The sequence below is a fragment of the Trichosurus vulpecula genome, chromosome 3, assembly GCF_011100635.1.
Source record: "Trichosurus vulpecula isolate mTriVul1 chromosome 3, mTriVul1.pri, whole genome shotgun sequence".
Taxonomy (NCBI): domain Eukaryota; kingdom Metazoa; phylum Chordata; class Mammalia; order Diprotodontia; family Phalangeridae; genus Trichosurus; species Trichosurus vulpecula.
The window spans coordinates 233,723,417-233,739,682 of NC_050575.1; the positions used below are offsets into that span (position 1 = coordinate 233,723,417).

The window sequence follows — 16,266 nt, forward strand, 5'->3', positions numbered from 1 at the left end:
CCCAATGTAATAGGGAGTGGTAGCTTTGCAGACCTGGCTAGGTGACAAGTTGTTGACAATTCTCAACAGTAGGTCTTTATGGGAGCATCCTAAGCATGGATGTTTTAAAATGTGGAACTTGTCAGTTGAAAGTTTGGTTTCCATCTGCTAGACATTATTCTACACTGCATCAGTGCTCAAGGAGGAAGAAGGGGATAGGCTGCGTAACAAATGATGAAGAATGTGACTACAAATGAGTATCACAAAGTTGACAAAAGAAATAATTTAAATTAATGATAGATGTGGAGAATCTTATATGTTATAGCTATTTTGAGCACTTTTTCTTCCTTGTCCAGTGAAGGTGGACATTCCGTGAAGATGGAGTACTACAAAATTTAATTGCAGATCTGATCAGGGCAGAGCAATGAGGGACTGTCTCCACCTTAGTACTTAAAAACCACGCCTCTCTTGATGTAGCCCAAGATTGCATTAGCTCTTCTTGCTACTACATCACACTGTGAACATATTCAGTTTATAGTTGTATGCCTGTGAGACCTGGACAGTCTACCAGCACCATACCAGGATTGCTTCCATTTGAATTGTCTTAGGAAGATTCTGAAGATCATCTGGCAAGATAAGGGACCAAGGCACTGAGGTCCTTTCTTGAACTAAACTCCCAAGCTTTCAAACTCTGCTGCAGAGAGCACAACTACGATGGGCTGGCCACATTATTTGAATCCCAAATATATGCATGCCTAAAAGACTCTTTTATGGAGAACTCACACAAGGCAAGCAGTCACATGGTCATCAGAAGAAGTGATACAAGGACACTCTCAAGGTCTTTCTTAAGAACTTTGGAATTTATCGTGTGATGTGGGAGACACTGTCACAGGACCTCCCAGGATGTCATACCCTCATCAGAGAAGGTGCTGTGCTCTGTGAGCAAAGCGGGATTAAAGTAGGTCAAAAGAAAGATGAGATGTGCAAATTTAGAGAATCCACCCTAAATGTTCACATCGATTAATTGTGCCCAACTTGTGGTAGAGCATTCTGAGCTCATATTGGTCTGATCAGCCACAGATGGATGCATTGCAACTTGACTCTAACACAGTGAGGCCATTTTAGTTCTCTTTGAGGATGATGGACAACAACCAAACAACCACTAAAACACACAAATACTTTTTTTTAATAAGTTTTTTAAATTGATATCTTCTTTTTTTGACATCATCATAATTATCTCTCTTTCTCCCAGAGAGCCATCCCATATAACAATTTATATTTTTTAAAGACATAAAAAGGAAAAAAATAAATATGAAAAACATCAGCACAGCTGATCAATACGTTGGAAAAAGTCTGAAAACATGTGCAGACACCTGTAGATCTTTTTTCCCACAAAGGGGTGGGTTGGGAGTGTCCTCTCAGATCTCTTCATCCAGGTCATGCTTGATCTTTGTAATTTTATTACATTTCATTGATTTTTTAAAAATGTGATTCTTTTCATTTACATTGCTGTAGTTATTGTGTGTATTATTTTCTTGGCTCTACTTCACTCTCATCAATTCATGGAGATCTTTCTATACTTCTCTGTATTCATCACATACTTCATTCCTTACTGAACAATAGCAATAATATTCCAGTACACTAACATATCACCTTTTTTTAAAGTTATTCTCTAATTGATGGGCATCTACTTTATTTTCAATTCTTTGCTATCACAAAAAATGCTGCCATAAATATTTTGGTGTCTATGGGGACTTCGTATCAATTCCTTAATGTATAAGCCCCAAGGAATCCCAATGGAGACTCTGGTTCAAAGGGCATGGGTATTTTAATTACTTTATTTGCAAAATTCCAAATTGCTTTCCAAGGTGCTCATAAGATTTCACTACTCCATCAACAAGGTATTAATGTGCCTACCATTCTGCAACCCCTCCACCATGGACTATTGCCATTTTTATCATTGACAATTTTCAGGGTGTGAGATGAAACATCAGAGATGTTTTGATTTGCATTTAGCTTATTATTAGTTATTTGGAGCAGTCTTTCATGTGGTTGTGAATACTTTGCAAATTTGTGGAGAACTGTTTGTTCATCCTCTTTGACTATCTATTAGAGAATGACCATTAATCTTATCTATATATAAATTTACATATCTTGGGTTCCAAACCCTTTTTAGAGAACTTTGATACAAATATTTTTTCCTTATTCAACTGCTTTCCTTTTATCTTAGGTGCACTAATTTTGTCTGTATAGAAGTTTTTCAGTTTCAAGTTATCAGTTTTCTATTTGATCTTTTGTAATTGCCTCTATCTCTTGTTTAAGACAAATATCCTCATAACTGTGAGAGGAATATGATGGGCTTTTCTTCTAATTTTTTAATAGTATGAGCTTAAGTATTAAGGTCACATATCCCTTTAGACTGTATTACAGAATGTTACAAGGTGTTAGTCTAAGCCTTATTTCTGCCAGAAATTTTTAATATTTCCCCAGTATTCCCAGAAGCTCTTTATTTTTTAAAAAAATAGGGAGTTTTTCTTAGGTAATTTATATTTTCCACTTTCCAAACCCTGGATTATTGCATTCCATTGTTTCTGATTGTCTCTTTTCTTATCTGTTCCACTGATCTATTTTCTAACCAATAACAAATAGTTTTGATGATCATTGATTTATAATGTAGTTTTAAGTCAGGAGTACTATTCCCCCTTCACCTCTACTTTTAGAGATTTCTCTTGACATCATTTCTCTTGACATGCTAGATCTTTTGTGTTTTCAGATGAATTTTGTTGTGTTATTTTATGAAGTTCTATAAATGTCCTTCCCTTGACAATTTAATGAGTATGACATTAAATGTATAAATTAAATTTAGTAGCAATGTCATTTTTACTATATTGGCACTTAGAGCACTGAATATTCTTCTTGCTATTTTAGTTCTTATTTCTTTAAGGAGCACTTTGCAATTGATTCTATACATTTTTTTAATGTTTTGGTAGATTAATCCCCAGATAGTTTATGCATTTTGTAGTTATTTGGAATTGGATTTCCCTTTCTCTTATTGTTTCTTATGCATTTTAATTATTATATAGAAATATTGGCCATTTTTAAAGGTTTACTTTGTAGCCTAAAACTTTGCTGAAGCTGTTGTTTTAATTAGTATCTTTGATGATTGCTAGGATTGTCCAAGTACATCATCATATCATCAGCAAATGCAGATAGTTTATTTCCTCGTTACCTATTTTTATGGCTTTAATTTCTTTCTCTTATTGCTAGCTATTGCTAGCATTTCCAGAACTACATCAAATAATAGTAGTGGGTATCTTTGCTTCACTCCAATATTTATTGGAAAAAATTCTGGTCTATCCCCATTGTATATTCTTGCTTCTGGATTTATATGGTTTTTATGATACTAAAAAAAGAGCTCCTCAATGTTTATACCCTGTAGGGCTTTTAGCATAGATGAGTGCTATACTTTATCAAAGGTTTTTTTCTTCATCTATTGAGAGAATCATATGATTTTGAATGCTTTGGTTTTTTAATATAATTAAATATAATAATAGTTTTGCTGTTGTTTAACCATCCTTATATCCCTGATATAAAGTTCAGTTGGTTATAATGAATGATTTCTTGGATAAGTTACTGTGGTCTATTTGACACGATTTTGTTTAAAAATTTTGAGTCAATGTTCATTAATGGTATTGGCTTATAGTTGTCTTACTAGATTTTATCTTTCTCTGGTTTAGATATTAGGACTACATTTGTCTCACAAGAGGTTTCTGGTAGGGTTCTTTCTCAATTGTTGAGAATAATTTGTGATGCATAGGTACTAATTGTTCTTTAAAAATGTGATAGAGTCTTCTGGAAATCCATCAGGACCAGGCATTTTTTTTCCTTCGGTAGCTCCTTTATAGCTATATTTCTTTCCTTTTCTGAGATTCAGTTATTAAAGATCTCTACTTGGTTATTTGATAGTTTGGGCATTTTATAGTTTTCAAGGCATTTGCCTTGTGTTCTCAGTTTTTTTAGCCTATAACTGTACATAAAGTGTTCTGATCATTCTTTTCATTTATTCTGATTTTGTTGTGATTTCACCTTACTTATTTACTATTTTATTGTTTTGATTTTATCTTTTTAATCAGATTAGCCAAAGGTTTATCAGTTTTATTAGTCTTTTTGAAGAATCAGCTTTAAGTTTTATTGATTATTTCTATTTTGTTGCCAATTTATCTAATTCTTTAATTTTTAATTACCTTATGTTATTTTAGAATTGGCTATTTGTTTGCTTTCTAATTTTTAAAAATTTATGTTCATTTAATTCTCTCTTTTCCTGTTTTGTTCATGCGTATTTGTAGGGATATCACTTTCCTTTGAGGATTAATTCAGCTGTATCCTAGGAATTTTTTTATGTTGTTTCAACACTATTATTTTCTTTCATGTAATTATTAATTATTTCTATAATTTGTTCTTCGGCCCTACTCACCAGTTAGTATTTAATTATTAAATCTCCATATGGGTCAGTGTCTTTTTGTGTATGACCCCCAAATTAATGACTATTTTTATTGTGTTTTGGTCTGTAAAGGATATGCTTACTATTTCTGCCTTTGTTCATTCGTTTGCAATATCCTTGTGCTTTAATACATGATCAATTTTTGTAAAAGATCTATGTGAAACTGAGAAATACATATATACTTTTGCAGTCCGTTACATGATTCCATAAATCTTTTAATTCTAATTTTCCAGCAATTTATTCAGTTTTACATTCTCCTCTTTATCCTTCTGTTATACTTATCCAAAACTGAGAGAGGGATATTGAAGTCTCCCATCAGTATTCTATTATTGTCTGTATCTTCTTGTAGCTCAGTTAATATTTCTTCTATGATTTGGAAGCCAAGGAATTTGGAGTATATAAGTTTATTACCAACATTGGTTTATTGCCTATTCTTTCAATCTAACATAATTTCCTCATTAATCCCTTTTTTGGAATGTTTATCTTTGCTTTGTCAGATAGCATGATTGAAACTCCTGATGTTTTTGGATTCACATGGTGCACAGAATTTTTTTTTCTGTCCCATAAGTTTTATTTTATATGTTGTCTTTGTTTTTAAAATGTATTTCTTGTTAGAAACAGATTGTAAAGTTTTGTTTTCTTATCTAATTGATCAATTTTTCATTCTTTTAGATTGTTTAATCCATTCATATTTATAGTTATGGAAGACTCATATTTTCTTCCATTTATCTCAATTTTTTCAAGTTATGATTGCCCTCCTTTTATGTTGTAAATCCAGTATTATAATTCTTCAGTTGCTTTAACACAACTGCACATAATCTCTCCATATACATACATATATACACATATACATATATATATATACATATATACATATATATGTATATACATAAAATTGTCTTATTCCCACTGGTTTCCTTCCTTTTACCCCAATCCCTCTTCTTACTTGTTACACATTTCACTTTGGAGATTTGCTTATCAATTCTTTTTTATATTTAATTATTTAATTCTTTTACTACCACCCCCCCCCCCAGTTAGTTAAATAGATTCTCCCCTTTTCTTGTACCCTTCAACTAGGTCTACTTATTAATTTTTTGAATCTCCTTTTCTGTGACCCTTTCCAGAAAGAATTTCTCTCATTCATTTTCATCCTTATCCATCCTCTTTGTCTACTCTAGACCCTCACACTCTGATTTGTGACTCCTATAACTATATATCTCTAATCTCTATATTTTTTGTGGAATCAAAACTTTAGAGGCATCCATTCTGGAATCTCCTCTCTATGAAGTTTCTTCCACTGCCTTGTTCCCAGAATAAGGATGATTCTTGCAAATGACATGGTAGGAACCTCACCCTTACCCCATGTCCCTGATTATGCAGTCCACTACTGATTTATATATCCTCATGTACTATTCGCCCCCAGGAATTACAACTTGACCCCTGCCCATGTAGAATAAATTGTATTTTCAGGCACCAAATCCCCTAGACAACATCTATCAAAAGTTCACTATCTCCCTTCACAGAATATCTCTCTTCACTTATAGGAGCATTCTTTAGTAGAGCCCTGTCTCATCACCAAAGCAAGATCTCTTTCTTTTCTTTTCATTTTCAATCCTTCTTCCCTCCTCTTCACCCACTCCCTAGTAGGCTCCTCTCTTCCTGAGACCACAGACATGACGTTGCTAGACCTCATTTTGATCCAAGCACATCATGTACTCCTCTCTATTTCCCTGCTTCCCTCCTTTCTTTTATGTACCCTCTCATTTTGCAATGTAGTTGCATAAAAAATATTGATTCATCTATAGACGGGTGCCATGAGATTCTGTCCATAATGCCCCAGGCCCATTTCTCCACTGTTAAATTCTGTTGACTTCTCCCTTCACCCTGTCTCCTTTTGTACATACAGAAAGAAGTCTCTTACCGGTGTGTATACTATCACTCTTTTTCTGGTACTGTCCTTGACTGGTGCCTTTGTTCACCTCTCCTGCACTTCTATTGTCTGGTGTTTTTTGAGAAGCAAATAATCTATTCAATTTTGTTTTTCATTTTAAGAATGATTCAAATGATTATTATTTAATATCCATTTTTTCCATTTATGGGTAAGCTCGATTTTCAGGGTAGGTCACTTTGGGTCCTAATCTCCATTTTTCTTCAAAATAAAAAAAACTCCATTCCATCCACTTACTCCTCCTCTTCCCTTATGATATTCTGTCTCATTCTCTCTATTCCTTAGTCCTTTGGCTCAGCAGGTCATTTCTGTTCTTTGAAGTTTAGATCTTGAATGCTCTGGGAGGGGGTTGGGGTTGGGTTGTAAGACTGAGCTCCCTTTCAGGCCTGATTACGTGTCCTGCCTTATTCTCTCTATTGCTCGTCTTTCCTGAAGAGATCTTTTGCACTACAGAGGCTGCTGGGACACTGTCCACTGAGGCCTCAGCAAAAGTCCACAGCCTACATATCTTCCCAGCATTGAAAAGAAAGAAGGAGGATGAGGTAAGGGGTTCAATTTTGTTGCAAGTCCATGAATAGTGTCCTTGGGCTGACTAGTGTAGTCTTGCTGCCAGTAACGCAGTGCTGGAAAATGTAGGGAAAGGTGCTGAGTGAGCTTATCAATAAGTGATTTTTTTAAAAAAATATTTCTTATGTCCTTAACCATAGAGACAGCTGAAATTGTTTTATTTTTAATGCATAGTTTTGTTTTGGAAAGTTTTGACAGGTCTTTTGGAAAGATTGTGAGGAGAAAGATTGTGAGAAAAGATGTCTGGTCCTCCATATTATTGGCTTCTTTCCAATTCTTTTTCAAATGAACTTATTTTCTATCATGATTCCCTTATGTTGTACGATAAAGTTGACTTCTGACTTTTCATGTAATACTTTGCATTTAATTCTATTGAATTTCCTCTAATTAGATTCAGGTCACCACTGTAACTACCATGTCACTTTCACCCATTGTGTTAGCTCTCTGTCTCAGCTTTGTGTCATTTATGAATTTAGGCACTTAATAAATGTTAATTAAATAGCACAGATTCCTGGGGACACTACCCTGGAAACCAGGGGCATTATGGTACAGTGGAAAGAATACTGAATTTGGAGAAGGGGGTCTAGATTCAAATGCTGGCTATAATTAACTACTTTTATGACCTTGGACAATGGCAACTTTACTTAACCTCCCATCTTCCTCATCTATAAAATTGGGGGGTTGTTGAACCAGATGACGTCTAAGGTCATGTCCTAGTCTAAATCTATGATACCATGATTTTCTGCTAAGTTTACATGGAGCTATTAATGACTGTTCTTGGAGACCAGCCATTTAAATGTACTGAATCTAATTGTATTACCATCCAATCAACCCAAAACATTATAACACATGAATATCATTATTAATATCGTGTGTTACTTTGTCAAATGCTTTGCTAAAATCTAGGTAAACCAGATCTACAGAATTTCCCTGATCCACTCATAACCCAGTCAAATTAATTGAATATATCCATTATAAGTGACTGAGTCATTTCTTCCTGGTAACACTTATGCAATTAAAGCTCTTCTCAAGCACCAGTCTCATGACTATATCAAATTACCCCTCACTTTGATACATTGATGGATAGATGACTGAATGAATGGAAAACATTTATTAAGTGCTTCCTGCATGCAAATTACTGTGCTAAGTGCTGGAGATACAAATAGAAAAAAATGGAAAAGCAGGGATATAATCCTCACTCTCTAGGAACTAACATTCTAATGAGTACTTTTTTTGTTTTATCTTTGCCTCCCTAGTGCTTAGCATAGTGCTTGGTATACATGGGCACTTATTAAGTGTTTGCTTCTGGATACTACACACACACACACACAGACACACACACACACGCACGCACACACATATACACATATATATGCATATGTGTATGTATATATGTACACACACACACACATATAAGATGTTTCAGTAACAAGTCTGACGTAAAAGACCTGTGATCCTTATAATACAGTGGTAACGCATTAGGCATCTTCTTTAATGTCATTTCCACTGATAAAATCATCTCCATTTGACAATGCCAAGGACTTTGTAGTGAGAACTTTCTTTCCTGCATCTTCAATAACTATGGATGCTGAGCAGGTAGAAGCTACAGCACCTGCAGAAAATGTTGGCAGGCCCTATTTCCAATAGGATTGCTTGCCAGAATTATGGCTTCAGGGGCTAGACCAGAAGCAGAGCTGGTGGTCTTGGAGGACTCTGTCACTCACAGGGATCTTGGGTTTACCTTCCCATTCATGTCAGTTGGTAATTGGTTGTTGGTCATGAGGAAGGTGGCCCCTGTTTCCCAGTGATTGCTCTCCTCCTTGCTGACTTAAGCACCTAGGCTAGAAACAGGTTATCTTCAGGCATCTGTGGTATCGTGTTAATGAGTGCTTCCTCTAACAATGCATATGGCAGCCAATCCATGCCTGCCTGTCCTGGGTAGCTTTTGAACATGTCTTATTCATGATAACCCATGAAACATCCAGGAATTATTTAGATTTCCAAATCTGTAGTTTCTCATCGGCTAGGTTTCTCATCATTTTATCAGGTGGACCCCCCCAAAAGCAGTCAAAGTGAATGTGTTAGCTATGTACTCTACGTCACCCCTACTCCTAATCTAGGCTCAATCTGTACCTGAACTACCAATTTGAGTCTCAGAAGGATGGCTGCTACTACTCTTGTGGTTCTAGGGATCACTCTGTGGGTGGTTATTCTCCTAATATTATAGCTAATGAACTTTCACTGATGTACTTCCTGTTAACAATCAGCTGGTAGATTCAATTTTTAGCAAGGATATTTACTTTAATGGAATAGTAAGGAGAATAGTTATGAGCATTTCTTCCCCCTACTCCCCACCCCCAAATCTTGGGTGCTCTCTTCCACAAATATACACAAGAGGAAGAGCAGGAAGAAACTTAAATTGCATTTGTAGTGAGGCACATGTGACTAGGGCAACTCTGAATTCCAGAACTAGAGATCTTCCATGTACTTTCTTTTCTGGATGATCCTCTAGAACTTTGCAATGGAGCATGGCATCAGCGGTGGATGAGTGTAGTAGCAATTAGATTTGAAGATCTTTCCCACCCATTAATAGGCCATGTGACCTGCTTATGTCACAGAAAGCCTAAGACACATGTGGTGGGAGGAGCTTCCTGACAGGAAAAGGAAGTTATGTCATAGAAAATGCTGAGAGAGAGAGAAAGATGCCATAGTTGCTAATGGCTGCCCTCATGATTGTTAGAACTGAATAAGGTGACTTAGCTGTACTGTGAGTTTGTTTTGGGGAAGAGCCCAGCAGGGGGTTGGAGAGGTTTTGGGATGGCGAGGCTCCATGTTGTTATATTGTGTGGGGAATGTTTTACTGCTGTGATAGACTCGACGAATGGCTTGTGGGATATGGTTCTCTGGTGTCTGAATAAATGGTTTACTTCTTCTACCTTCTATGTGGAGTCTCGTATACTTTGTGATACAGAACTACATAGGCATATTCATGATTATCAGTGATGTGCTTATTGCCTCACTGTTTCAATGAGTCAATCCATTGTTAGCTGGGCTGGCTCCTCGCAGGGCACAGGGTTTCCTCTGCATTGGCGGTCCAACTGTGTTTGCTTTTTGTAGGGTGTATGTTTCAGCTGGTTAGGTCAATCTATTGTTAAACTGGGCTAGACCACTCTGCTGCAAGGCAGCTGCTGCTGGACCAAGCCAGGCAAATTACCCTGCTGCTACTGGATCAGGAAGGTCACTAGGCTGCTAGGTCACAGCTACCCAGGCTGGGTTGGGCAAATCTCTTAACCAGTGGGATCTTGTCAGAGCACAGGTTCTCTGCTGGATGGATCAATCCACTGGACTCCCTGGGCTTACTCTTTTTTTTGGTTTAATTCAACAAACCTTTATTAAGTGCCCATTGTATTCCAGGCACCGTGTCAACAACTAGGATACAAATAAGAAAAAAAGACAATCCCTGCCCTCAAAAAGCTTATAGTCTAATGGAGGAAAACAAAACACAAAAGGAAGATGTAAGGTGGGGTGCTGATGGAAGAAGTTGCCTAGCTCAAGAGCTGATGGTGAAGTGATGGATAGCTATAGTCTTTCATCACTCTCTGCCATTTACTTAGTAAAATTCACTTTCTTCCAATGGAGCATTACAATGCTCTTTTTGGTGGTAGCATCTGTTCTCTTTTAGCTAGGTCTACAACCCTTCATCCAGGGTTAACTCTGATTCCTTCAGAACCTTGTCTCTGAGGTTTGCTAATCCTAGGCAGGAAGTGTGAGAATTCTAGCTTTTCCTGTGTGATAATTTTTTTTTTCTCATTCTAGGCCAGTTCCCTCAAGAAAGGTCTCTTCCTTGGCTTATGGTCACTGGTACTGATACTGTCAGTTCTACATTTCAGACTCCTTTTAGGTTCTTACGCAGATAAGTGACCAGTCACAAAGGTATAAATATAGTGTGTGTCATGGAGGCAAGTTCATTGTTCCCATGTCTTATTTATATGGAGGTGAGCTTTTTAAGCATCAGACACTTTCTAAAGTGTGGAACGTTTTTATAACATCTGAAGATATTATCCCTTAAATTTCAGGGTCTCTGTCTTTTAACCCTCCAAATTTCCAGCTTTACTAAAATTTTACCAGGGCACACTATTAAAGTTATAGTACCACTTTAAAATGAGGTGGGGTTCAGATACAAATTGCAGTCTGATTATAATGGAAAGAACCTAGAACAGGGAGTTGGGAGGCCTTATTACCAGTCCCAGGTCTTCTATCAATTAGATTTTTGGACTTGTGCAAATCATTACATGTTTCTAAACCTCTGTTTCCCACTCTGGAAAGGTGAATTTTGACCTCTCTTATAACTCAAAAATTCTATGATCTAATAATTGTTATGTTTATTGGGTGTATGAAGTTTCTAAGAGCAATAATTAACACATCAAATGACAGTTTCTATCCAAAAACAGCATGACAGACTTGAGCAGGGTTTCTTCACTTGAGATCCATGGGTCTCCAAGGAGTTCATAGACAGAAAATAATGAATGATGATGCACTGTGCTTTGTGATTTACAGTTTTTATCTTTTTTTCATCCTCACAATGACCCTGGGAGACTGGTGCTCTTTTTATCACCATTTTATACATGCGGGAAGTTGAGGAAAATAGAGGTTAAATGACTTGCCCAGAGTCACAGAACTAATAAAACTCTGAGGTAATATTGGAACTCAGGTTTTCCTGAATATAGGTCCAACACAGTCCAATGTGCTACCTAGATTTCAGAGGGGTCTTTGAACTTAGATGGGTAAAAAAAATGCACCTTTATTTTCATTAAGCTCTACTTGAATTTAGCATTTCTTCCAATTATTTAAAAGCATTATTCTGAGAAGAGGTCCATGGGTTCCCTAGACTGCCAAAGGGGTCCATGACACCAAAAAAAAGGCTAAGAACTTCCAGAATCTTAGAAGTTGGAATTCAATAAGAGTAAATGTAAAGTCTTGCATTTATATTTACAAAGTCACCTTAATAGTAAAAGATTGGGGAAGCAGTTTTAGATATCTGTTTGCTTCGAAAAGATACAGGAAATGGGCATGGTGGTGTATACATATAATTCTAGATACCCAGAGGGTTGAAGCTGAGGCTGTTGTATCTCCTGGGCTCTGGAGTTCTGAGATGTAGCATGCAATACTGATCAGATGTCTGCATAGTTTGGCATTAATTTAATAAGCTCCAGAGAATGGAGGGCCATCAGGTTGTTTTAAGAGGGGGAGAATTAGTCCAAGTTAGAAACAGAGGAGGTCAAAGCTAATATGCCAATTAGTGTTGGGATCAGGCTCTTGAGTAGCCCCTATACTTCCAGTTTGTGGAATGGGAAGCCCCAGTCATTTTTTTTTTTGAAATTGAGGTATAGGAGTTTTAGATGACTGCAAGTCAATACGAGTTGGCAGTGTAATTTGGCAGCCCAGAAAACTTAGAAGACCCTGGGCTGCATTAAAGAAGTCAAAATTTCTAGGAATAGCAGTAGGGTTAGATAACTGATTTAGTGTTGCAAAGTATCTTAGAGGACATTGAGTCCAACCCTCCAATTTGATACGCAAAGAAAGTGAAGCATACGGAGCTTAATAGATGTGCCCAGAGTCACAGAAATGGTAGGTATCTCAGATGGTATTTGAATTCAGGTTTTCTTGACTCTAAGGGTAGAGCTTGATTTACTATATACTGTTCTGAAGACTTATGAATACAAATCTCATGGCCACTGAAATTTCTTCCAAATCTGAAATTCTGACATTTTGTCATTCTATGAATAAGGAAGCAAGTCCCTCTGTCAATACATGGAGTCTTACGTTCTGTTTTGGGTACTACGTTTTAGAGAGACATCTGTGCTGCAGAGAGTATATAAAGGAGGGCCACAATGGTGGAGAAGGATCTTGAGACCCTCTCATATGAAGATGAATTGAAAGAACTGGAGATATTTAACGTAGAATGAGGGAAACAGGCTAAGTGGGAGGGATGATAACAGCCATTTTTAGTGCTTGAAGGTCTGTCATGTAAAAGAGAAATTAGATTTGTTCTTTTTTTGGCTCCAGAAAGCAGAATTAAAATCAATGCATTGAAGTTGAAGAAATAAATTTAGGCTTGATTGTCAGGAAAAACAAATAAACAAACTTGTTAATAATTGGATATGTTCATAAGGAATGGCTCCAGAGGTAGCACATTCTTCCTCATAAGAAATCTTTAAGTAGAGACTGAATGACTACTTGTTAGGTCTCCTGTACTGGGTATTTTTTTCGTGTGTGGTTAGTGAAATTAGTTTATTAATCTTGAGCATAATTGGGAGGGTGATAGTGTTGGTCTTTGAGGTTTAGAATGCGGTAGATTGGAGGGCTTTGGAGTGGAGGCCTGAGTTGGGGAGCAAGACAGGGAGTGAGGCGAGCTATCAAGGTAGGGTTCTTTCTTTGCTTGGGTAAAGGTAATCTTTATATCTTTATAAGTAACTGGGCTCTGTTGCTTGGCAACTGATGGTGCCATCAAAGATAAAGGTACAGAGAAGTTGGCAGGCAGAATGGAGCACTAGGCAGTACCCACTTCCTGAAGCATCAGAGTTTCCCTGTCTTCAGGACTCTCTGGATCTTCCACAGGGCTCCTTGGTGGTTCTAGCTACAACCTTGGTTCTGCTTCAACCACTACCCCTGCCTCAGGCTGCTTTTCAATGCCCTGGCTAGGGCCCAATCGCAGGCTTGGCAGGAGTAGGTGGAGGTGGGGCAGGGCCTTTGCTCTTCCGGGTGGACAGTGCCCTGCAAGGGCTCTGTACCTTCTCTAGGCCAGTATGCCTAAGCACCTTGGCCCAGGATTCCACTGGCTCCTCATCTGAGCTCTCCCTTTCTTCCAGCTCTTCTAGGGCCTCTGGTCCTAGTTCCTTCTCTCCTAGTTCTGTGGTTCTGGCTCCTTTTGAAAAGCTCTTCCTGGGATTTCTGCCTCCTCCAGCAAGAGCTGGATGTTCAGCTGGCCATGGGGCCTTGAGCCGCTGCACCTGCAGCGGGCAGCAGACGGCGTGGGTGTGCATGCTGACACACTCAGCCTTGGCCAAGGAGCAGGGCCAGTGTGTTGGTGGTGGCCCCGTGGCTGTGGCTAAGCACGCCCAGGCAGCTCTGGATGAGGCGCATGGTGCCCGTGAGGCAGCCCTGCCACCAGGCTAGGCTGCCCTGGCGCTTCCGCACTGCATCCAGCAAGGGGAACAGAGTTCCTCCAGTAACATCACCACTATCATCACGTGCACTGGGCTGTGCTCCATGGCTTCAGTCGCCTGCACGCCCTCCCCCTTGACCCCTTGAGATGCCCACGCCCGAGCCTTCCCTGAACTGGTGTACTGGATATGCCTTTCAGGCACATGGTAGACCAGATGGTCACTGAGGTACCTTCCAATTCTGAAATTCTGTGATCATTTTCTTAGTATGAGAAATTTTGGAGCGTTTCTGCTTGCCCCCTTTACCTCTGACTCGTTTGTGGGTTCAATTTCTAGCCTCCACATTCATTGCTATTAAGTTTTTTTCTTTTTAAATTCCTTCCCTTTAGTTGGTTTTCCCTCCATTGAAATCTTTGAGAAAAGGCCAGATACCCATTTTTCTGGTATGATGTAGAGGGAATTCTTTTTTTCAGAATGAGATGGCCTAGGGAGCTTACATTTCTATTACACTTTAAGATCAAATCAAGTCAACAAATATTTTTTAAGTATCAAGTACAGTGTTAAGTGCCAAAAATATAAATATAAAAAGAAAGGAAGACAGTCCCTGTCCTCAAGGAACTTAGATTCCAATGGAGAAGACAACACTTAAAGAAAGCTGAAAAAGAGGGAGGGCACAGAGTGAAGGACATGGAAGGAGGGAAGGGGAGACTGAGGCTGGGGAATTCATTTTAGGGAGACTCTAGAAAATCTAAAGTTTAGTGGAATAAAGACATGGCTGGCTTGGGAATCCTCCTAAAAATGGAAGTTCCAGGAGTAAAGGGCCAATCAGAGAAAGACACTAGAGCCATGGAGACTACTTCCAGTATGAGATCAAGGGTGAAGTGAGCTTCCAGGGCAAAGAGACTCCTGTGGCATGGTGGCCAAAGTATGGTTTGCAGAGCTTTTCACACAGATTGTCTCACTTGGCCCTCATAAAAGCCCTATGAAGTTAGATAGCGTTATTCTTATTTTACAGGGAAGAAAATTGAGACCAAGAAGAGTTGTGAGTGGCCCAGAATTACACAACTAATAATTGTCTGAGGGAGAATTTGAATCCAAGCCTTCCTGATTCAAGACTTCTAATCTATCCACCATATCATGCTCCCACTCAAGCAGCCACTGTGATCACTTCTTGCTCTGAAATTCAGTGATTCCTTCAATCTCAAATGTAGCTACATTCCAGAAAAAAGTACTTCACGTGATACTTTTTTCCCCTTCTTCTTATAAAGTCAACTTATAAAAGTAGGTTCAGTGTTCCTGGGGTTGGGTTGAGGGGTGGTAGGATGTTCCTATGGCCGTTATCAAGCTGATGGGTAAAAACAAGTAAATTCAGAAAATGACTTGGCTTATTTCAAAATAAAGTAGATGTCCTGATTTAACAGAATGCTTTATGTTCATTGCTAAAACACGCATGGAGAAAGGTATGCCAGCACTCCTGTGGATGCAATTAGCATAAATAGGATTTAACCTATCACATTTCATACAGACAAGTTCTGTAGCCACCTGGGTAAAGCACAGCTGTTTGTCTCCTTTGACAATGGAAAGAAGGCTGGAGTGAGGTTTATATCACACACAGGGCTTCTGCCTTCAAATTGATCCTCCATGCAATGTACAGAATCAAAATCCCAGAATTTCAGAGCTGGGAGAGACCTTAGTAGTCAGGTGGTCCAACCCAAACTTGAAAAGGAATCTCCCTTCCAGAACACCTGAAAAAGGTCATTCATATTTCAAATTTTTAAACTGATCTTGGCTCTATTTTAGTTGTTTGTATATGGAGTTTGCATGACTTTAGACCTTTAGACCTTGATCTTGGACTTAGTTCTACTAAGTCTTCCTCCGATGCCTCCCTGGACTGTGGGATCAGTTTCTGAAGGTGATGTCGAGGGGGTGCATGTTCTGGCAGAGAGTGGGGTATAGTGGGAATTGAAATTAGAGGAAATGAGTGAACCACTTAACTACTTTACGAACTTGGCCTAGTCACTTCCCTACTCTGTGCCTCAGTTTCCTTATCTGTAAAATAAAGGAATTGGCCTAAATTATCTCTATGGTCCCTCCCAGCTCAAAATCCT

General features: G+C 38.3%; 1 pseudogene; it reads right to left on the bottom strand.

The window, feature by feature from the left end:
- Positions 1 to 13,545: 13,545 nt before the first annotated feature.
- The window catches only part of LOC118842425, a 142,851-nt pseudogene continuing 140,130 nt past the window's right edge, over positions 13,546 to 16,266 (bottom strand).